At 41.3% G+C, this 24,741-nt stretch overlaps 1 protein-coding gene across 6 annotated transcripts in view; it reads right to left on the bottom strand.

Annotated features, from left to right (window-relative positions):
- Positions 1–24,741, bottom strand: part of LOC145512873 (uncharacterized) — a 606,383-nt gene that overhangs the window by 454,185 nt on the left and 127,457 nt on the right. For 2 of the 6 annotated variants that reach the window (XR_014058879.1, XR_014058881.1), the window contains exons 1-2: positions 3,202–3,578; positions 2,238–2,485 (exon numbers count right to left, since the gene is read on the bottom strand). The exons of 3 other annotated variants lie outside the window; for them this stretch is intronic. The gene's annotated coding sequence lies outside the window, so the exon portion shown is untranslated. Of the gene's footprint in view, positions 1–2,237; positions 2,486–3,201; positions 3,605–24,741 lie in introns of those variants that run through there. One more of the 6 variants, XR_014058882.1, reaches the window with a different exon arrangement.

Genomic DNA, 24,741 nt, shown 5'->3' with positions numbered 1-24,741 from the left:
CAATCCTGGGTGTTCATTGGAAGGTCTGATGTTGAAGCTGAAACTCCAATACTTTGGCCACCTCATGTGAAGGGTTGACTCATTGGAGAAGACCCTAATGCTGGATAGGATTGGGGGCGGAAGGAGAAGGGGACAACAGAGGATGAGATGGTTGGATGGCATCACTGACTTGATGGACATGGGTTTGGGTGGACTTCGGGAGTTGGTGATGGACAGAGAGGCCTGGTGTGCTACGATTCATGGGGTCGCAAAGAGTCGGACACGACTGAGCGACTGAACTGAACTGAACTGAACTGAAGTTTGCTTTTGCCCTGGATTCATAGTAAAGGCACCCCATTTATAATAAGCAATGCTTTGGACACTCATATCACCTTGATTTGTAGGCAAAACAGTTTCTTACTCAGAAAAGACATCTAACCAAAGCTGAACATTTCATTCTTCTACACTGTAAGGTCCCTAACCACCAAATTCATTGAAAGCTAACAATACACAGGCACCTCTGCAAGACTGAAGTTACTGAAACTTGATCCCAAAGAAGCCCCTCAAAGCAATCAGTGTAGACAAGCAGCCTTTTGTTTCTTATCAAAGACTAGCTGAACCTAACAGACAGACATAGCAGGGCCAGATGTTCTAAGAAACTGCTTATATTGTCAGAGATTATGGATTTCCACTTGGTTAGAAATGAGAAGAGAATTAATGTTTACTGAAGTCTTGCTTTGGGCCAGGGTAAGCTAGACATTTTGACATACATGTGATCAACTGAACCCTACAATTCCTCTGCAAAAGTTATGAGGAAACAGGGGCTTACCCCAGTTTGGGATCTTCTTAGCCCAGGTCTAACTCCACGGCCCAAGACTTCCTATACTGACATCCTGCCCCAGAGGTACACATGTCACAAAGGTCGAGCTAAGTGACTGCTCACAGGATGCCATGGAACATTCTGGTAGTTCCAAACTGAAGGTTACAACCTATTTGTACATCATGACTTCAATTTAGTCAGTTTTGACCAACATTGTAAATGTTGAACTTGTTCCAGGGAGCATCTCATTTAGTTTTCACTACAATCCTTTAAATTAAGGAATGCTGTTCTGCCCATTTGTAGAAAAACTAAAGGAAGCTTAGAAAAAGTGAGAGCACTTATCCAAGACCCCTTGGCTAGGAAGGAGCTGACTCAAGTACAGGCATATCTGTGGGCTATGTTATCTTCCACACACTTAGTCCTGCCTTTAATTGGGGTCTGTATACATTGGGGTCTGTATATTCCTCAGACCGTTTAGCATATTCTTATCTCCTTTCACAAATAAGGAAATAAAGCATACAAGAAATTGTCAAGAAAGACAGATTTCAGAGTTTGAAGAGATGCCAGAGCTCAATCGTTTGCTTATTTTACTTTCAGTAGATAAAGTACAGGGCCAGAGATATGCAGCAACTCTCTCTATGCCATACAGCTTATTAGCCACACAGCCAGGATGTAAGCCCACATCTCCTAAGCCCTATCTCTGCCCTCGGGGTCTTCTTCTGATTCTCCAAATTGGGGAAATAGTCATTTCTAGGCAAAAAATTTCATCTCCCTGAGCCACAGAGTATTAGTTTGGCAAGAGCTGCCATAATAAAATACCACACGCTGGGCTTGAACAACAGACTCTTATTTTCTCACAGATCTGGAAGCTAGAAGTCTGAGATCAAGGAGTTGGCAGGTTTGGTTTCTCCTGAGGCTCTCTCCTGGGCTTTCAGCTGCTGCCTTCTTGCTGTGCCTACACATGGCCTTTTCTCTGTGTGTGCAAAACCCTGAGGTCCCTCTTCCTACAAAGACACCAAACCTATTGGATTAGGGCCCCCCCCTTATGATTTCATTTAACTTTAATGACCTCTTTAAAGGCCTTATCTCCAAATATAGACCCAATGAGTGTTAGGGCTTACCCATAATAATTTAGGAGAGACACAGTTCAGTCCATAACAGTTTCCTGATCTCTACAAAGAGGACACTATCATGGCCCTCACCCACCACCCTTCCAAGACTGTTGGAGGATTAAGAGGGTTAACAGATCATCTGACAGAGTGCCAACCTTAGGGCAAAGGCCTGATCAATGGTTGTTTGCTTCCATCCTGCCCTCCAAGTGGGGGAGAGAGCAGTGGATGGAGGATGGAATAAAGTGCTAATATAGCATCGCTCAGAAGAAGAGTCTTGCTGGTGTCAGGGGAATAACAAGTTCTTGAGAGTTAAGAAAGCAACTTACTGTTCGTTATGCTTCCAATTGCCACAGTTGGCATATTATATTAAAGACACTTAGAGTCAGAGAGAAGAAAGCTGCTTTGCAGGCACAAAGAACGTTATGGAAGCGGAGATTTTAGCATCTTCATGCTGATTGACAGAACGTCTTCTCTTTAAGTGAGAGGCTGTCAGGCACCATATTGTTAAGAGCTTATCAAATTTGTACACAGGATATTCTTTATTACATAATTCCATCAGATCCTTGCAATGTTCCTGTAAGATCAAATGGATAGTCATGCTAAGTGCCGGACACTACCAGATCTCCACTGTCAGGTGATGAGGAATCTTATTTTTTTAGAGACCAATGACCAAATGACCTGCCTGCCCCTGCACAGACACACACACACACACACACACACACACACAACACAAGACACTTTCTCAGGATCTAATGCTTATCTAGTTGCCCTTAACCTCCATTTAAAAAAGTAGAAATACAAAGCAATGATGGATACCAGTGACCGTGGACACATTAAATGTTTGCTCATGGGTAACCCAAGCAATTCACTGGACAGGCAGGTGCAGGGAGCCCAGAAGTCAGGGTTCTAGCATGAGTTCAGCCTCCAACTGTGTGTGCACTTAACCTTTCAGTTCTCAGTTTCTTCACCTACAAAATGAGGTGGTTCACTGAAGGATCTTCATGGCCCATGCAACCTGGACCATCCAAATAACACTACGAAGGTCACTTTCCCCACACCCAGGCCCCTCTCTACTCCATCTCCATCCATCTCAGCTCTTCCCCCCATTCCCTATGGTTCTAGAGCATGCCTTCAGCTCTGACCTCACTCCTCAGCATCAGACCCACGTTTCCTAGGGACCTTAAGGAATTCCATCATCACTAAAACTCAGGATGTTCAACAATGGGCTTAGGTCTGTTTCTCCAAGCTTGCTACTCATCTGGGCTTCTCCATTTCGTCAGCAGCACTCACCATGGAAGAGAAGACCACAGAATCTGGAATCAGAGAGTTCTGAATTTGAAATCTGCTTCCAGAACTTCTAGGTACTTCATTCCCCAAGGACTTATTGAGGGTTTATCCTGTGCCAAAATGTTTTGATGATACACAGACGTAAAGACCTGCTCAACTTTTGAGGCGCTCTGTGTCCAGAGCTACGGGACATGGAGAAGAGCCAACTACCGGGAGGCAGAACGTCTCATATTTTAGAGAGGATAACAGTCACTTCCTAGGACTGCTGTAAGCTAAGCTTTGTAAGCAAACGCCTGTGTTCCGCTTCTGCCCTTTCTCTCCTTCACAGCGCACACCGATTTCTCCCTCTGTTCCCACGGATATAAGGCCTAACTGCTCTCTGCCATTATGATGCAGGTCCTGGTCTGACCTCCTTGGACAAAGGTGTCTTAGCTCACTGGGGCTGTCACAGTTCTTAACACACAAAAGGCATCCAGTCAAGGATCACCATCACTGTGCTGTAAGGATGACAAATGTCAGACTAGAGATCTTCTGAGCTCCCTGAGGACAGGAGATTTGTCTTTTTCCTCTAGCTTCCATGCAAAGCACAGAGCTTGGTCCACAGTAGGTTCTCAATAACCTACTGTGTCATCCTAACATATAGGAGGCCCCTGAAGCTCACAGTTCTTTGTTTAAACACAGGAACCCTCATCTCCTTCTTGTATATGTCAAGGAAAATTAACAGCATGATTTGCATGAACAACAAGGAAGCCAGCACAATTCCCCCTGACTTCCCTATTACAATTAGTAATATACTCATTTTCTCCCTTCTCCCTCCCTGATCTTTTCATTGTTCAGTTAAGAATGAAATGTGCTGATGAAAACTCACCAAAGGTGTAGAAGCCCACTGAAAAGGCAAAGAGGGAAAAGCAAAAAAAAAAAAAGATTTTTAGGAAAGAAGGAAGCACCATAGTAGGGATAATAAACCAAGGCACTAGGAACATCTCTGTCTGGTGGCCACAAACGGTTTTCTATTTCTGTCCTTGTCAAGTGCATCGTTGGATGAGACCACACACAAATACTTTCTCTCTGACAAGAGACACTTTTGTGCAGTGGCTCCTTCATTAGTTCTGCTCTATCAGGTGATCTCATGTTCCTCTGGGCAGTTTTATTAGCACTCTCGATCCTCAGATCATTTAAACCAAGTCACCATCACACTGATCATTATTAGCATTGCTCAAAGTACATCTTCTGAAAAGTCATATTAAAAATGCCCTGATTCATTTCCAACTAAAGAGTTTTTAGCCCAAGGAACTTGGCACATCTGTTTTAGAGATCAGTCATCTATGAAAGGCTTTTCTCTTTTCTACATTCTGTAGGCAATAACCCAGCAGGCTTTCCTTTATCTTTGGAAAAAGGAGTCAAAATTCCATTTAGAAAGCAATCCTTAAAATAACTAGGAGAAACATCTGGTTTCAGTGACTGGTCCAGGTCAGGATAGTAGTCACCAATTAGTTAACCAATTAGAAAACAGATGGTTTTTCAAATCCATCGACCAAGAATGATTTGCTGAGTGCCTGAATCAAGTGCCAAAGCTGCGCTAGGTGCCCTTGCCCCCAGGTTGATGATCGCCTTGCTGGGAATGTGGCAGTGGCAGCTGGGAAGTTGATTGGAACAATACAAGACCAGGTGGTCATGGTGGAGGAGGTAGCGTGTGAGCTGGACATGACAGGCTAAGTAGGAGCTGGATGGAGGGAGGCAGAAGGAAAGGCATTAATGGTATACGCATACAGGGCCTGGAGTACCCTCTTTGTTTATCTGTCTGACCCTCCCCAAGTGGCAGTGGGGGTAGGTCTAGAGCCAACAGGTAGAGGCAGATTAACCATGAAACAAGTGAAGGTTAAGGTCATACAATTGTATAAAACTTGCAAAAGGTAACTTAACTTCAATGGGTTTACTGCTGTCTCTTACCAACCCAATTTACCCTCCATTATCTTTCCCCTTAAGTGTCAGAGGCCATTTTACTGATCTTGAGCATTGGGGTGGATGCAGCTTTTAGGAAGTTGAATAGGGGAAACATTTTGAGTTTAGTGGAACATATTTATGCAGAATATGGTAACTTTCAAGTATAATTAAGTTATTGCCAGCCATTCTAGATTCCAGGAACATTCCTAAAAAAAAATCAATTCAAACAACACTGAAGGTTAGTCAATGAACAACAACAAAAAAAAGGGAAATGCCCTGAAATCTTACAGTTTTCATAGGAAAAAAGCATGATTATTTTCCCAAACTTGACAGAAATGCTAAGAATTTACATGAAATTACCAAGTTGTGAAGCTGAATGAAATCATTCTAAGTCATGAATAATAAAAACCAATTTCAATCAACTATGATAAAGAAAAGAGTGAATTATCTTTCTATTTTCACTGTAGATAATATTCCAAAACACTGTCATGGGAAAAAGTGATCAGACTGTGGCACCAAAAATGTACAAATAGAGAGATTTATCAGTTACTTAATTGATTAAAGCAGTGAACGATTTCCCCAGTTTGAGACTCCTGTGGAATATGTTGGCTATTCAACATTTTTAATTTGGTATGATTTCTTTGCCCATTCCAAATTAATAATTTCATGCCTAATTTTGTATTCTTTTTCCTAAAGAAGATCCCTTAAGATCAAGAGGAACTCATGAAACACACTTATTAAAAAGCACATAGAGGGGTACAGTGAGGGCCTCAAGGAGGGATCTTCTAAGTCAGCCTGAAGTGCTGAAAAGGAGGACATGGGAAAGAAAAGGATTGCATTGGGTACATGTCCCAGAAGATTACAGAATGGAATGGCAGGTAGAGGAGGTCAGGCTGCCCACAGACAACAGACCTGGGCCATCTTAGGTGGCTGGGTTCTGTTTCACCCAGCACAAGATACTCTTCTTTTGTTCTTAAGTAATGAGTCCCTTTGAGCACTGCAACTTCTATACATGTTTTTGTGAGTGTGTGCTCAGTGACTCAGCCTGCGACCCCATGGACTGTAGCTTTCCAGGCTCTTCTGTCCGTGGGATTTTCCACCCAAGAATACTGGGGAGGGTTCCCATTTCCTCCTCCAGGAGATCTTCCCAACCCAGGGATCAAACCTGTGTCTCCTGCATCTCCTACATTGGCAGGCAGATACTTTGCCCTGAGCCACTTGGGAAGTGGCTCTCCAAGTTTTCATGTCTTGCCATTTTCTCTAGTTCTTTATCAGAGAGCAGGTTTTCACTTGTCAAAAATCAAAAAATAAATGTGCTCACTTCCTGTTTTAGTAGACCCCACACAATCAATACATTAGGTTCTAATATTTGCTCTATTATTAACTATTATTTTATTATTGGAGTAAGACCATTTCTTCTCAACCTGTCATCAGTGACAACCTCCATCACAGATGTTCCCTGTCTGCTCAAATGACATACTGCTCACTTCCTCTCTGTGCCCTTCTGAGGAAGGATGAAGGGCCTGTCTACTGGGCACACCCTCTACAGTCATAACTAACCCTCTTGGAAAATGTTGCTATGTTGCTATTGGTTCATATATGTTTCTCCATAGTATATACGAAAAGGAAATTAAACAAGGAGGTAGTGCATGATTATATACTGGCAAGATTTCCCTTTGCACAAGAACCTTAGTGCCTCTGGAAATGAAAAAGAATGTCTATTGTTTACCTGCCATGCTCTGCATACTGCATTAATCACCTTATAGACTTTATAACATGTTTTTCTCAAGTCAAACCTATGCAATAGATATCATTATCCCAGAGAGTTTAATCACCTTTCTGAAATTACTGGAAGTGATTGTATTTGGCTGGCTTGAAACTCTGCTCATTTCAGTACATCCATGGTCTTTTCTCTCTAACCCTGCCTCTCTCATCTTCCCATTTGGGTTTTTCTACCTACAAGTGGTTGAACAGAAAATAGTGTCACTTTGGGTGAAAAAAAAAACACTTTTCAGTGAATGTTTCCTAAAAGGCAGAGCTATCACTAATATGGTTATTTTTCTTTCTCATTGGCCTACTGTTAGTTAAGCCAAGTCTTTGAGTTGATTTTCGGTTGCAAATATGGAGGAAAACCTAATTTTAAATCAGCACTGGGCCAAGAACGAGACTACCTTTTCAAGGTTTACCCAACACTCAGTGTTGACAAGCCATCCTTCAAAGAGAGTGGGGATGACAGGGTTGAGAGATTCTAAACCAGGCACCACAAATGTTCTATTGAAAAAGAAGAACAGAATCCCCTGCCTCCTGCGGCCGACACCATTCACTCCAGGGATTGGATGTCAGCTCAAGCCAAAGCAGATCTCATTCATCCTGGTCCAACCCTAGGGAGTCAGGGCACTCTATTCAAGGCAGGATTTTCAAAGTTTCCCCATTCCCTTCTTGCCATCTCCTTCCAACCAGGTGGCCAGCTGATTCTGATTGATCCCAACAATGTTTCTTCTCATATCTGCATTTCACAAGCATGTGAGAAGTCTCAGGTGTGGTTTTTTCTCCCCTTGGCTTCTAATAAACCAGGTCCTCACGTTTGAAATAAAGCCCACTTCAAGAGCTCTCCCTAGCTAGCCACGCACCCTCACAGCAGGAGATTCCACTCTTCGGGGGCTTTCAGAACTTCAGAATCTAAAATCAGAGACTTGGAATGACAGCACATGATGTGACCCCAGAGGAAATTTGCTTTCCTTTTCATGGGACATCTGTCGCTTTAGAATTCTCCGAGGTACACTCCTGGTGGAATGAATCTTCAGGGGGATGAGAACAATAAAGATGGGGCCAAGATATTTCATTATCACTGGCAAGGGGTGCGGGTAGGAGTCCTGCCTGGGAGGCCCCTTGCTGCCCTGGGTACCACATTTCTGGAGATTAACAGCCGGAGCAGACCTGGAGTGGTGGAAAGCCAGGATGATGAAGGGGAGGCAGGCTCTGCAGTGTTAGGAAAGTTTTCAAACAATACGGCTTCCTCTGCCTGAAAAGACTAGGGCTCGGAAACAATCTAATCCAAGTCTCCGAAGATAATGATGAAGGGAAGTGAGAAGTTGTACATGGCCTTGTTCAGCTAACCCTACACATGAGAACTAGGGAGCAGCCTCCAAATTGGAAGAAAGCCATGCGGGAACACTTAAAGGGAAATACAACTTTACACAGCAGGCGGAAAACTTTGGGAACTTACTAGCCCTGGAGGTGGTAGAGGCCATTTATAAACAGACTCAAAGCACATCGACACGAATTTGTGCAACAGGAGATCCATTGTGGGTCCCTGAGGAGAAGTCCAAATGTGTGACTAGAGTTTGCCATAATCTTTTGAAACTGACCTAATGTGCAGATATCAAATTTCTGGTTCCGTGTCATACAAGATAGATGACGTTCACAAACACAACACACTCTCTCCTGGGTATCTCCAAATTTTGGCCTCTGGCATAGACAAAACATGAGCTCTACCTCCAACTTAATCATCTTCTCAAGCAAGGATTTTAGAATGCTTGTGAATTGTTTCTAAAGGGGAAGATCCCTGGGCCCCTGGACCTAGGCCCCTGACAGGGGTGAGGCTGTGAAGATGAGTCAGCCAAAGCAAGTCAAACACCAGGTCTACAGATGATTTCAGACTGACTCAGTCATGACAAGTTTCTGAAACACTGCAAGGCTTGGATCTCTGCAGCCTGTGACCATGAGCAAGTAAGTCAAACTCAGGTCAGAATGAGCAAGAGTTTTCTAATCTAATCTGTTTTCTAATTAGAGTTTTCTAATCTGTAATACGGGCACTACAAATAGTATTTTGAAGTGTTTTTCTAAGATTACATAATAACTATTAGGACTCTAGGATGTGAAAGTGAAGTTGCTCATTCGTGTCCGACTCTTTGCGACCCCATGGACCGTAGCCTACCAGGTTCCTCCGTCCATGGGATTTTCCAGGCAAGAATACTGGAGTGGGTTGCCATTTCCTTCTCCAGGAGATCTTCTCGACCCAGGGATTGAACCCAGGTCTCTCTCATTGTAGGCAGACGCTTTACCATCTGAGCCACCAGGGAAAATCTCTAGGATAGTCTTTCATATATCGTAGAAATATGGTAAAGAGTGGCTATTATTTAGTGATTATCAGTATACCTGGGCTGGGACATGGAGCTAAGACCTTGCTTTAGGCGGTCGTGCTGCCTTGAATTTGATTCCACAGAAACTGACTAGTTTATCTACTGATATCTCTGGTGGCTGACTTGTCATATAAGGATACCTATGTCAAAACTGAATGTGGAACTTGAGTGAGGGGGTAGTTAGATCTTTCTAAAAAACTGAAACTTAACAGGTTGTTATAGGTTTAATTTGGCTTTCCCTGTGGATCAGCTGGTAAAGAATCCACCTGCAATGCGGGAGACCTGAGTTTAATCCCTGGGTTGGGAAGATCCCCTGGAGAAGGGAAAGGCTACCCACTCCAGTATTCTGGTCTAGAGAATGCCATGGACTATATAGTCCATGGAGTCGCAAAGAGTCGGACATAACTGAGCAACTTTCACTTTGATGGGTTTAATAGTGTCCCCTCAGGGACTTCCCTCATGGTCCAGTGATTAAGACACTCCACACTCCCAATACACAGGGGGCCCCGGTTTGATCCCTAGGCAGGGAACTAGATCCTGCATGCCTCAGCCAAGAATCTGCAGGCCACAACTAAAGAGCCCACACAATGCAAAAAAGATCAGAGATCCCAACTGCTGCAACTAAGACTTGATGCAGCAAAAAAACTAAAAAAAAAAAAAAAGTGTCCCTTCAAAATTCATACGTTAAAATCTTAAACCCAAGTACCTCAGAATGTGACCTTACTTAGAAACAGGGTCATGATTAAAACTCTTCAAAAAACAGGCATAGAAGGAACCTACCTCAACAGAGTAAAGGCCGTATATGATATGCCTAAAGCAAACATTATTCTCAATGGTGAAAAACTGAAAGCATTCCCCCTAAGATCAGGAACAAGACAAGGGTGTCCACTTTCACCACTGTTACTCAACATAGTTTTGGCAGTCCTAGCTACAACAATCAGAGAAGAAAAAGAAATAAAATGAATCCAGACTGGAAAAGAAGAAGTAATGCTCTCACTGTTTGCAGATGACATGATACTGTATATAGAAAATCCTAAAGATAGTATCAGGAAATTACTAGAGCTAATCAGTGAATTTAGCAAAGTTGCAGGATACAAAATCAATACATAGAAATCATTCATGTTTCTATGTACTAACAATGAAAAATCAGAATGAGAAATTAAGGAATCAATCCCATTCACCATTGCAACAAAAAGAATTAATTATCTAGGAATAAACTTACCTCAGGAGACAAATTGCCAACATCTATTGGATCGTGGAAAAAGCAAGAGAGTTGCAGAAAAATATCTACTTCTGCTTTCTTGACCATGCCAAAGACTTTGACTGTGTGGATAACAACAAACTGTGGAAAATTCTGAAAAAGACAACCTGACCTGCCTCTTGAGAAACCTGTATGCAGATCAGCAAGCAACAGTTAGAACTGGACATGGAACAACAACTGGTTCCAAATAGGAAAAAGAGTACATCAAGGCTGTATATTGTCACCCTGCTTATTTAACTTATAGGCAGAGAACATCATGAGAAATGCTGGACTGGATGAAGCACAAGCTGGAATCAAGATTGCCGGGAGAAATATTGATAACCTCAGATATGCAGATGCCACCACACTTATGGCAGAAAGTGAAGAACTAAAGAGCCTCTTGATGAAAGTGAAAGGGGAGAGTGAAAAAGTTGGCTTAAAACTCAACATTAAGAAAACTAAGATCACGGCATCCGGTCCCATCACTTCATGGCAAATAGATGGGGAAACAATGGACACAGTGACAGACCTTATTTTGGGGGGCCCCAAAGTTACTGCAGATGGTGACTGCAGCCACAAAATTAAAAGACACTTGTTCCTGGGAAGAAAAGCTACAACCAACCTAGACAGCTTATTCAAAAGCAGAGATGTTACTTTGCCAACAAAGGCAAAGTATGATCTAGTCAAAGCTATGGTTTTTCCAGTAGTCATGTATGGATGTGAGAGTTGGACCATAAAGAAAGCTAGGCACTAAAGAATTGATGCTTTTGAACTGTGGTGTTGGAGAAGACTCTTGAGAGTGCCTTGGACTGCAAGCAGATCATACTGTTCAATCCTAAAGGAAATCAGTCCTGAATGTTCTTTGGAAGGACTGATGCTGAAGCTAAAACTCCAATACTTTGGCCACCTGATGCAAAGAAGTGACTCACTGGAAAAGACCCTGATGCTGGGAAAGATTGAAGGCAGGAGGAGAAGGAGATGACAGAGGATGAGATGGTTGGATGTCCCTCACTCAATGGTCAGGAGTCTGAGTAAACTCCAGGAGTTGGTGATGGACAGAGAGGCCTGGTGTGCTGCAGTCCATGGGGTTGCAAAGAGTCAGACACGACTGAGTGACTGAATTATAACTAACTATAAGTAGACAAAAGAACTGTACACAGAAAATTATAAGACACTGATGAAAGAAATCAAAGATGACATAAACAGATGGAGAGATTTTCCATGTTCCTGGGTAGGAAGAATCAATATTGTGAAAATGACTATACTACCAAATGCAATCTACAGATTCAGTATGATCCCTATCAAATTACCAATGGTATTTATCACAGAATGAGAACAAAAAATTTCACAATTCATGTGGAAACACAAAAGACCCCAAATAGCCAAAGCAGTCTTGAGAAAGAAGAATGGAGCTGGAGGAATCAATCTTCCTGACTTCAGATTATACTACAAAGCTACACTCATCAAGACAGTATGGTACTGGCACAAAACCCAGAAATATAGACCAATGGAACAAGATAGAAAGCTCATAAATAAACCCATGCACCTATGGGTACCTTATTTTTGACAAAGGAGGCAAGAATATACATGGGGCAAGGACAGCTGCTTCAATAAATGGCGCTGGGAAAACCGGACAGTGACATGTAAAAGAATGAAATTAGAACACTCACTAACACCATACACAAATGTAAATTCAAAATAGATTAAAGACCTAAATGTAAGACCAGAAAATATAAAACTCTTAGAGGAAAACAGGCAGAACACTCGATAACATAAATCAAAGCAAGATGCTCTATGACCCACCTCCTAGAGTAATGGAAATAAAAACAAAAGTAAACAAGTGGGACCTGATTAAACTTAAAAGCTTTTGCACAGCAAAGGAAACACTAAGCAAGGTGAAAAGAAAACCCTAAGAATGGGAGAAAATAATCACAAATGAAACAACTGAAAAAGGATTAATTTCCAAAATATACAAGCAGCTCATACAACTCAATGCCAGAAAAACAAACAACCTAATAAAAAATTGGGAAAAAGACCTAAACAGACATTTCTCCCAAGAAGACATACAAATGACTAACAAACACATGAAAAGATGCTCAACACTGCTCATTATTAGAGAAGTGCAAATCAAAACTACAATGAGATATATCACCTCACACCAGTCAGAATGACCTTCATCAACATGTCTATAAATAATAAATGCTGGAGAGGGTGTGGAGAAAAGGGAATACTCTTGCACCGTTGCTGGAAATGTAAATTGATACAGCCACTTTGGAAGACAGTATGGAGATTCCTTTAAAAACTAGGAATAAAACACCACATGACCCAGCAATCCCACTCCTAGGCATATACCCTGAGGAAACCAGAGTTGAAAAAGAGACATGTATCCCATGGTTCATTACAGCACTATTTACAATAGCTAGAACATATAAGCAACCTAGATGCCCATCAGCAGATGAATGGATAAAGAAGTTGTGGTACATATACACAATGGAATATTACTCAACCATAAAAAGGAATGTATTTGAGTCAATTCTGATGAGGTGGATAAACCTAGAGCCTATTATACAGAGTGAAGTGAATCAGACAGAGAAAGATAAATATTGTATTCTAACGCATATAGACGGAAGATCTAGAAGATCTAGAACTTGAAGATCTAGAAAAGTGGTACTGAAGAATCTATTTACAGGGCAGCAATGGAGAAACAGACATAGAGAATAGACTTGTGGACATGGGGAGAGGGGAGGAGAGGGTGAGATGTATGGAAAGAGTAACATGGAAACTTACATTACCATATGTAAAATAGATAGACAACGGGAATTTGCTGTATGGCTCTGGAAACTCAAACAGGGGCTCTGTATGTATCTAGAGGGGTGAGATGGGGTGGGAGATGCGAGGGAGGTTCAAAAAGGAGAGTATATATGTATACCTATGACTGATTCATGTTGAGGTTTGACAGAAAACAACAAAATTCTGTAAAGCAATTATCCTTCAATAAAAAATAAATTTAAAAAAAACAGTGTCATTGCAGATATAATTAGGAAAGGGAATACTTGTGATGAAGTGTCTGAAAACTTGGCTGAATTGCATTCTTCTGTTTGTGGCAGGTACAACTTGAAAGTTATAAGCCTGGATATTTCGTGGAGGAAATTTCCAAGTCAAGTGTTGACAGTGCGGACAGATTCCTCCTTGTTGCTGAGAAGAGAGAAAGAAATTGAACAAGGAGCTGCTAAGCAAAAAGAAACTGGAACTTGAAGATCTGGAAAATTCTCACCCTATGATATTGCAAAAAAAAATGGCACTGCATGCTCTGGAGGGAGCACCAGGGGCGTGGCCAGATAACATTTTGCTACAGATAACAGTCAGGTCATTTGTGGATACAATAACCAGAAAGTACAGAGTCAGGACAAAAATGAAGGAAAGCTGGCAGACTCTGGGTATCTTACAGGAAGGAAATGGGTAAATAGAGCTGTTTGGCTACAAATGGGTGATCCTTCAAAAAGGGAAAAATGTCCCTGAGAGAAAAACCACTACTTCCATTCCAGAGACAAGGGCTGCTGTTCAGAACTGAGGGGATGAGGTTGCTGCCTGTATGGGCCCAGAGGACAGAGCATCCAGCCAAGGAGAATTATTCTCAAGCCAAAAAATCCAGTGAAGTTTACACTGCTAGATTTCAGAACTGCTTGCTTTTTCCTTCTGATTTTTCCTTTTCGGAATGGATTATCTATTGTGCGCCTGTCCCATCATTGAATTCTGTCTGTTGTCACAGGTTCACAAATAAAGAGGAATTTTGCCTCAGGATAAAAAAAATCATACCCTGAGTAACACCCATACCTGATTTAGATGATATTTGAATGAGATTTAGGACTTAAGAACTGGTGCTGGAATGGGTTGTCTTTTGGAGACATTGGACTGGGGTGACTGTATTTTGCATATAAGAAGGACATAAATTTGGAAAGGCCAGGGAATTCCATGGCAGTCCAATAGTTAGGATTCTGCACTTCCACGGCAGGGGAACAGGTTCAATCCCCAGTCAGGGAACTAAGATCCCATAAGCCACACAGTGCAGCCCCCTCCAAATAAATGGGGGGACCAGCACCTCAGAATGTAACCTAGTTTGGAATTAGGGTGTTGCAAACAGTAATCAGTTAAGATGAGGTCATATTCATCTCAACTGGCATAGAGTGGACCTCCAATCCGACATGACTGGTGTCCTTATCAAAAGGAGAAATTTTGACACAGACATGCACGCTGGGCGAATGCCATGTGAAAATTGGAGTCATGCTGTCAGAAGCCAAGGAACTAGCAGGAACTAGGACAGAGGCCTGGAAAAGAGCTTTCTCTAACACCTTCAGAGGGAGCATGGCCATACTGGCATCCTGACCTTGGACTTCTGGCCTCCAGAACTGGGAAACAATAGATTTCTGTTAAGCCACTCAGTGTGCGGTAGTTTGTTACAGCACCCATAGCAAACTAATACACAGGTTCATACTAAACATCTAAACACAAATAACTAAAAACATTTTTCAAATGTTCCCATCAGAGAGAAAATTAAACTCTTCACTTATTAGTAGCTGAATGCTGTCACATGGAATGGTTCAGTATTTCTGAAATCATTAGTGATTTATTGAAGATGGACTGATTACCTTGCACAGCAGGTTAAGATGAGAATTAACCCATTTTGAAAACCTCCAAATTTTCATACTGAATTCAGTGAATTTGTGAGTAAAGACTAAAAGGACCTATGAATAAAACCCAAGAACTGGGGTTTCCCTGGTGGTCCAGTGGTTAAAAATCTACCTTGCAATGCAAAGGACACAGGTTCGATTCCTGGTCCAGGAAGATCCCACACGCCATGGAGCAAATAAACCCATGAACCACAATTGCTGAGTCCACACATCTAAAGCCTGTCCTCTGGAACAAGAGAAACCACTGCAGTGAGAAGCCTGCATACCACAATGAAGACTAGCTCATGCTCACCACAACTAGAGAAAGCCAGCTAGCAGCAATGAAGACCTACCACAACCAAAAAAATAAATAAATAAATCTTAAAAAAAAAAAAAGCCCAAGAGCTTTTTCAGAAGGTAGGTGTCAGGGAGGAAGAAATTCTTCTTTGCCCCTCTAGGTTCTTCAGGCTGGTCTAAGACTCAAACTGACATCAGAGAGATTAACAGGAGAAAGTCAAACAGTAATAACGCGTACGTGGGAAAGACTCAAGAAAATTGAGCAACTTGTCATAATGGCTGAAATCCGCACCTTAAATATCATCTTCAGCTAAAGACACAAGAGGATGTTGAGGGTGGGGAGAGCAGTTATGGGAGGTGACCAGGAAAAGCACAGTAAACAAAGGTGAGGTTAATATGTGGATTTAGGTCATTGCCTTCTCCACTGATAAGACTGTCTAGAGACTTGGTCATCCTCCTCTTCCTGGTATATCTATGAAACACCCTCACAAATGGAGATTTCTGTTGTAAATGTAAATTTTTCTAACAAAGAGGTAACTCCTATTTGGTGTTCAGAGTTTTCCCCATGTCTGCTGTTTCTCAGAAAATAACCGGCTTAAAATTAATACACTAAAGAGATATATTTGGAGGTGGGAAATTCTGTTCCCCTACATAGACATGGCAGAAGGGAAGGAAGGAAGGGAAGTCGCTCAGTCGTGTCCGACTCTTTGCGACCCCGTGGACTGTAGCCTACCAGGCTCCTCTGTCCATGGGATTCTCCAGGCAAGACTACTGGAGTGGTTTGCCATTTCCTTCTCCAGGGGATCTTCCCAACCCAGGGATCGAACCCAGGTCTCCCGCATTGGAGGCAGACGCTTTAATCTCTGAGCCACCAGGGACATATAGACACCTACTCATATTTGTACATACACACATATACACATACACACAGGTATATGTATGTACTCACACATTAAAGTTATACAGTCTTCTTGATATGAAAGAAATCTATCATTGTAAGTATGTGTTGGGTGTTCACCCTCGTTGGCCTGGAGTTCTGCCCGTCTCCCTGGCTGGCTGTGTCCTAAAGCTTAGCCAGCTCATGGGAACTGATCCAGGAGCACCTGTTATCACCGGTCCCAACCTTCCCTGGTGATTCTGACTGCCAAACCTCAACCTCTCAGAACATGCAGCCATTCAAAGTCAGACCCAGAGAAACAGGCCCAGCAAAAAAAAACTGCATTTTAGATCAAAACATTTTGAGGAGAAAAAAAAGGAGAGGGGCACCTAAGAGTGAGAGAGATTGATTCTTTTCTCACAAATGAAGTCAAGATTATTCATTTCTGCCCTTTTTTAAGGACAATTAATAGGAATTTCTAAAACTCAGAATGTCGAAACCATTAGTAGCTGATCACTTGAAGCCAGAATGCAGCTGTTATGATTAATGGCTGAATTTTAAATATTTCAGACAGATCAAGGAATTCTCACACACTCCCCTGCTTGTCATGTGGGCCTCCCCGGGACGCTGGAGATGGTGTGATGGCATCTCAACAGGTTCTTTCCTCACTAGAATTCCGCATAATTAAAAAAAAATAATAAAACCCTAACAAAAATTCAAGTCCTCTCATTCATCAGGCAGAATGGTATAGTAGAAACAGTACTGATGAATTTGGAAGGCAAAAAAAATTTTTTATCTTTTTATGCATACTTAGGTACATCACTCAAATACTCAGTTTTCTCATTTGAAAAATGAAAGTGAAGATGATAAAGCCTTCCTTTGCTGATATATGGAAAATTCAAAAGAAAACAGAAAGAGCAAAATATTAAGTGCTATTCAAATATAAAGTACTGTATCCTCCTTTGTACAAGACACATGGACATCAATGAAACTGAATGAGGGAGAGGGGGATATTAAGGATGAATAAGGCCCAATTCTACTATCAAGGAGATTTCAGGCCAGCAGGCATACAGAGTCACACTACAGATAATCATAATTTCAGGTAGAAAAAGAAAATACCATAGAACTTGGGGGTTAGTTCAGGCTTGGGGAATGGTAGCAAATCAAAGAAGGCTTCAAGGAGGAAGTGATATTTGTGATAGAAGTTAGCTAAGACTTGGAAGTCATGCTTCCTGAATTTTGCTGAGTTTGGGGAGCCAGAAGGGAAACCAATGCCACTGAGGGAAAGTGAAACCTTCCAATTCCCTCGCTGAAGCAGGAACCCAGTGTTCTTGTTAAGCCGCCTGAAAGCATGGCAAAAATAGAACAGGTCAAGCGTGTCTCCATATCAAACCATTTCCATCTTCCCAGCATTACTAAAAATGAAAGGGCGATCATCTGGATGGGGATGATATGCCCTTGTTCATGTCTATCAGATGCTTTAAAGCCCCCCAAATCCTTGCTACACCTGAGATGAAGGAAAAGGAGACTGCCATGGTAGGTGACTCTTTAAAAAAAAATGTCTAAAAAGAGAACAGTAAAATATAAAGAAATAGTTAAGAAGATGGAAACCATGGGGGATCATGCCTGGCCCTCCTCCCTGGGAACATGATGAGAGTAATCCAGGATCTCCATTCCAGTGCACCTTCTGCACCCCTGAGGTTCACCTCCTTAAAAGGTGGTTTTGATCACATTACCATTATGCTCAGTGGACATGGCTCCCTGGTGCCTACAAAATTAAGCTCACATCTTTAAATTAAAATCCTCCATGACAGGATCCCAACTGATTTTTTCCAACATTTTCTTCTGTCTTTATTTCATTATCTCTTCCCTTTGTTCCAGCCAAACCAGATGACACACTCTCCCCGAATCTGCTCTGAACTGTCCTGCCCTCTTCATGTTCAGACTCTTGTTCTCTGGCCCTTAAAGCCTCTATCCCACATCCACCTTTCAAAACTGAAGCCATTGTTCCAGGACCAATTCAAATCTCATCGCCATCCAATTAAACAATAATTTCCCTGAGCCCCTTCCGTGAGCTCCTTCCAAATGCTCACTGGAGAAGTAAAGATGAGTAGCACCTGTCTGGCCCTCTACTTGCTATTTCAGGAAGAAAAGACAGACACTTAAATAATTATCTATTAAAATGCCCTGTACTAGTACATATAATGCATTGTGCCGACCCTGGACCTTAACCCATAGGCATGGGAGTCTTTAAGGGTCATTTTAGGATCAACGTCTGATATTATATGTTTGATGTCACCTGATAACTCTGACAGCAGTATGGAGGGCAGCCTGAAGGCAAAGGTAGCAGTTGAGAAGCTATTCTTACAGTCCACAGAGGACAGAATGGGAAGTTGCACCATGATAGAGGTGGTGTTCATAAAAAAGAAATGATGCATCAACAAGGACCTACTGTGTATCACAGGGAACTCTGCTCCATGTTATGTGGCAGCGTGGATGGAAGGGGAATTGATGGGAGAATGGATGCATGTAAGTCCCTTTGCTGTTCACCTGAAACTATCACAACATTGTTAATTGGCTATACCCCAATAGAAAACTGTGGGAAAGATGCTTTGAAATATTGAAAGCAGAAGGAGAAGAGGGCGATAGCAGATGAGATGGTTGGATAGCATCACTGATTCAACGGACATGCACTCAGGCAAACTCCAGGAGACAGTGAGGGACAGGGAAGCCTGGCATGCTGCAGTTCATGGGGTTGCAAAGAGTCAGACATGACTTGGCAACTGAACAACAACAACAAACAATAGAAAATTTAAAAAAAAATTTTAAAGAAAGAATATGTGCAATGCCCCTCATCTATTAGTACTTTCCTAATCTACCCCTTATCTATCTCGGGTAGATATTATTTCTTTCTGCTATTGAACCACTACTTGTATTTTTCTATGTATTGTCATTTTTGACTCATTTTACAGTCAATTTTATGTTTTATCCCCCAACTATTAAACCAAAAATTCCTGAGTTTGAATTTTGGTAAGTGCTGAAGAAATGAGTGAAGGGACTTGTACGAAGTTGACTTAGAAATGTTTGATTGCCAAAAATAGAATCCCACACAGTGTAACTCAAAGAAAGGGAGGTTTATTACCAGGATGCAAAGATAGCTCATGGAAACTGGGGCCAGGAAACAGAATCAGGCCCCAGGAAGGAACTTCCAAGTTAAGGACAATTGTGAACCAGCTCTCTGGGTATGGATCTCTCAGTTCATATTCCTAAAAGTGAAGATCTGTCTACCCTAGGTACAGTCAACTGTGGCCAGGCAGGGGTTTGGGTTACATGATACAAGCATGGCAAAGATAGTCCACTCTTTATGCTAGGGTTGATCATTTCTTACCTGGATAAAACATCTTTACTAGAGATAATTATTTCAAAACACTTCACAGACATTGGTCTCAAGTATTCACAAATCACAATCCTGTGAGATAGTAATGGGTAATTTTTCTCCCCTTAATCTCCCTTTTAAAAGCAAGTAAAGCAGCTCAGAGAAGCTACATGATTCGCTCAGGAGGTATCACACAGGAATTCATTTGTAGAACAAAATATCTTAATTTTTCAAATTCAAGACTGGTTTGGTCAGACTATATGATGTTTCAAAACATTCCTAACTCATCCATTTATAGACAGATATTTTCCAAGCACTTATAAGGACCATACCCTGAACTTGGGATTGGGATGAATCTTTTAAAGGGAAATATTTTACTCATGCTGATCATAGAAGCAAACTGATATCTTTCAATTTACCACTAAAGAAATGAGGCAAATGGGAAAGTGTTTTATTAAAGTACTGAAACTTCTCCCCAAAGTTTCTATAATTAGTTCAGGTACTTAGTGATATTCTAAAGTTATTTTATTGGGCAATAATATTTAAGATTAATATATTCTCTCTGGTATCTATAGTAACCGGTCTTGTGGCATAGTATGAAGACTGGGGATTTATTTATATTTAGGCTTCACCCAAGAGGAAGATTTTTGTATAATTTATTGTTACATTTAGAGAGCATAAAACCTTTAGGCCACAATATGTAGTTAATATTCAGAATTAAGTCAGTTGATTATGCATCAACTGGTAGGTCAAATTCAGCTTTGTGTGCTATAATTTATAATACAGGTTTTTGCCTGGAGCAACATGGAAGCCCTGAAGCAGTGCTGTGAATTATTACAACTAAATCGGGCACTATCTGCCAAAATATACACGATTGCTTGTATTTCTATTGCATGAAGTCTATAAACATGATTTCCGAGAGCTCTGTGCTGCAAGGACATCTAAATAAAATATCAGTTTCATGACCAGTGTCAGCATTTAGAAACTTCTTTCTTTTATCTGCAGCTGCTACAAGTCTTGGTTTCTGTGGCAGTTCACTTCTTAGCCACTTACTAAATGGCAGTTTACAGGTTTTATGACCACACAGTATAAGCATATTTCTCTCTTTTCATGGGTGCACAAACTACCCTGCAGTACACTTAAGATCATTATTAAAACTGTATTTGGAAAGCATCCTTACATATGGCATTTAATAAGCCAAGATACTTTAATAAAAGATTCAGTACACACTTAAGCTGTATTATGAATTTCTTTTGTTGAATACAAGTTGTGTTTTTGATCACTGTTTACCCAGCTCCTTAGCTAAGATTTCTAAATTAAAATGTGAATGACCTCTTCTTGGACTGTAGATTTCAACTGTCTTTTTTTTTCCTTAATTGGTGGAAAAATGCTTTACAATTTTGTGTTGGTTTCTGCCATATAACAATGCAAATCAGTCAACTGTCTTAATTCCAAGGGAGACTCTGTGCTCTGAACAAAGGCCAGCAAATGTAGCCACCTCTTGGTGATGGATGAGTGGATTTCCTATTTTACAGATCTGTAAAAATTACAGAAAACAATTTTAATCTAAACATTCCAAAGTAAGAGAAGGTTAGTAAACTCTAGAACATGCAATCTATATATATGACCATTTACATGATGATTACAAAGAGCATACAATCAAATTTTTTATATTACTAAATTCTGACCTACTCTATCCGAGTGAAGGTCAAAGCCCAAAACTAACATTAGAAAAATGTTCAAGTTAACCAGGGGCAAAATTACATCACACATCCCGGGCACTTGGGAGGCAAGGTTGGTTCCAGCAATCCTTGTCTCTCTCTTCTTCTGCCAAGGGTACATGCTATTGGCATCAGTGGGATAAATGGAGCCAAGGAAGGAAAAACAACTAGAAACAGATTTTGCCCTAATGAAAACTGGGTATTTTTTTATAGTCATGGTTGTCCAAAAGTTTTGAAAGGAAACAGTAAGGGCAAAGATCCTAGGGTGTGAATGAGCTTGGCAAATTGAAGGAACACCCGAAGTTCTATATTTATAAGGAAAAGAGTCCCAACTCCAACTTTTGATAAACTAGCAGTTTCAGTTTGGGTTACCAAATTTAGTAATCCTTAGTACTAATTTACATTGTAAGATTCTAATAAATAAAGCTCAGTCCTATACAAAAACAAAAGTGAAAAAAAAAAAAAGAAACTAACAAAATCTTTCTTATGGATACAGCATTTGCCCATAAGAATCAAAGAAAAGGACTGGAATTTTAAACCAGATCCTTGTCTGTCGGGAAACTGGCCAAAATCAAGCTTTAAAAATCACCAGAAAATACCAGGGCCTCTCTCCCTCTTGTTTCCTGATAGTGCAGGATGAGTTATTCTTAGCTAGGAGCCCAGTTCACTGACGCTGCTGAGCGAGGATATCTGGAAATGCCCATGGGAGCCCCAACCACTGATGTGACATCAGTTGTCTCATGTGATGCAGAAGAGGAGAGAACTGTCCAAACAACTGTGGTACCTGGTTCACTTGACTTTATGTATGATCATTAGGGTCTTCCCCACACTGAGATGCTATACACCTATACCTCCTGCCTAAAAGGACAGGGATGTGCCAACCTGCAGCAAGCATGCAACAAAAACCTTCTCCAATATGGCATGCTGCCTCCAAAATGGCAGCAAGCTACTTTGAAGCAGTGATTATATTTAATACATGCTTTATATCATTTTGGCTTGAGCAGGGAGCACACAGGTGTGGGAAGAGGCCACCCCTGACAGCCACAGGGGCCCAGCCCTGTCCTAGAGGTGCAATCACCTCCTGTCACCTGTGATGGGGCCACCAAGCATATATCTGAAGGTGAAATCTGGCTCATGCCATGAACTTATTTACATGCCTGGCTAAAGAAAACAGGTGCATGGCCCCCTCACATCAGGAACTCACTGTTCAATGGGATATGTGACTCAGCAAGCTGGAGCAGGTGTGCAGCCTGGGAGGCAGGCCCCGAACAAGCTTCTGGAAGGATATGGGACAACAACAGCAGCGTGCTACCTGGCTACTCTTTTGAGTTGCCTCCTAAGCCCACAAGGCTGAGAACATGCCAAAGCCCTTACTACTGCAACATCAGGGAGAATTACAGGCAGCTGCCAATAGGTTTGGGATTGCAGGCAGATGGTCTTTAGTGTAAATAATCACCAACCTGAGAGTCTCCATGCTTCAGGAAACCCTTAAGGTTCAGTGAGTCTCCATCCTTCCACCCTTCACATATTCAAATATTTGTGAAGCACCTGCTAGTTTCAATATTTTTAAAGCAGATTTTAAAATCTTATATGTACCACTTACCAGGTTTCCCACACGTATGAAAAAACATCACTACATTCTTTTGGCTTGGCCCAGAATTACAGTATTACCTAACGCCAAACAATGTGTTTGTTCCCACTTTAATAGTTTTTAAATCAGAAGTATTACAATTATTATTAGCTTCCCTGGTGGCTCAGACAGTGAAGAATCCACCTGCAATATAGAAGACCTGGGTTCGATACGTGGGTTGGGAAGATCCCCTGGAGGAGAGCATGGCTACCCACTCCAGTATTCTTGCCTGGAGAATGCCCATGGACAGAGGAGCTTGGCAGGCTACAGTCCATGGGGTCAAAAAGAATCGGACATGACTGAGCAGCTAAGCACAAGATTACAATTATTTATTTTTCTCTAAAGGAGAAGGCAATGGCACCCCACTCCAGTACTCTTGCCTAGAAAATCCCATGGACAGGGGAGCCTAGTGGGCTGCCGTCTATGGGGTCGCACAGAGTCGGACACGACTGAAGCGACTTAGCAGCAGCAGCATTTTTCTCTAAAAACCTATAATGTGGTACATATTACATAGAATTCTTTGATGGTATCTTAAAGCAAAAAGAAATAAATCTCAATCAATTCTCATTGACCATAATTAGCTTTTACAAGCAAAAGATTCTAAGTAAGACATGTGTTTTAAATGGGAGAATGAGAATAAGCTACTGATGCACACAAGAATGTGGATGAATCTCAAATATATGACACTGAGTGAAAGAAACTGGACACAAAAGGCTACATCCAGTATGATTCCATTTATACAATATTCTTCAAAAGATAAAGGTAAAGGTACAGAGACCAGATCAGTGAGTGGTTGCCAAAGGCTGAGTGCAAAAGGATGGTTTGACTACAAAAGAAGATAAGAGAATATTTGGAGGTGATAAAACTATTTTGTATCATGACTGTGTGATGGTTGCATAACTGGATATAGTTTGTCAAATCTCTTAGAACTATACACCAAAAAGGGTGAATTTTTCTAGGGGAAAAAAAAGGAAATTCTTTTCAAATAATTAAAGAATTATGTTGTGGGGAATACAAAAAGAAGTTCAATGAATGCTTAATTACTATTGCAATGCAAATGATAGACAAATTCTAAACAAAAGTGATCCACGGTGGTAGAAAATTCTGGGCACACAGAACTATAGGAAAGACCTAGAGTTTACTTTGCATGTGTGCAGAGAAACCTGTATGCAGGTCAGGAAGCAACAGTTAGAACTGGACATGGAACAACAGACTGGTTCCAAAGAGGAAAAGGAGTACGTCAAGGCTGTATCTTGTCACCCTGCTTATTTAACTTATATGCAGAGTACATCATGAGAAACACTGGGCTGGAAGAAACACAAGCTGGAATCAAGATTGCTGGGAGAAATATCAATAACCTCAGATATGCAGATGACACCACCCTTACGGCAGAAAGTGAAGAAGAACTAAAGAGCCTCTTGATGAAAGTGAAAGGGGAGAGTGAAAATGTTGGCTTAAAGCTCAACGTTCAGAAAACTAAGATCGTGGCATCTGGTCCCATCACTTGATGGGAAATAGATGGGCAAACAGTGTCAGACTTTATTTTGGGGGGCTCCAAAATCACTGCTGATGGTGATTGCAGCCATGAAATTAAAAGATGCTTACTCCTTGGAAGGAAGGTTATGGCCAACCTAGATAGCATATTTAAA

Source organism: Giraffa tippelskirchi, chromosome 7 (assembly GCF_054371585.1).
Source record: "Giraffa tippelskirchi isolate mGirTip1 chromosome 7, T2T-mGirTip1v1.2.pri, whole genome shotgun sequence".
In the NCBI taxonomy this organism is placed as follows: Eukaryota; Metazoa; Chordata; class Mammalia; order Artiodactyla; family Giraffidae; genus Giraffa; species Giraffa tippelskirchi.
This window is presented reverse-complemented; position numbering and strand designations above follow the sequence as displayed.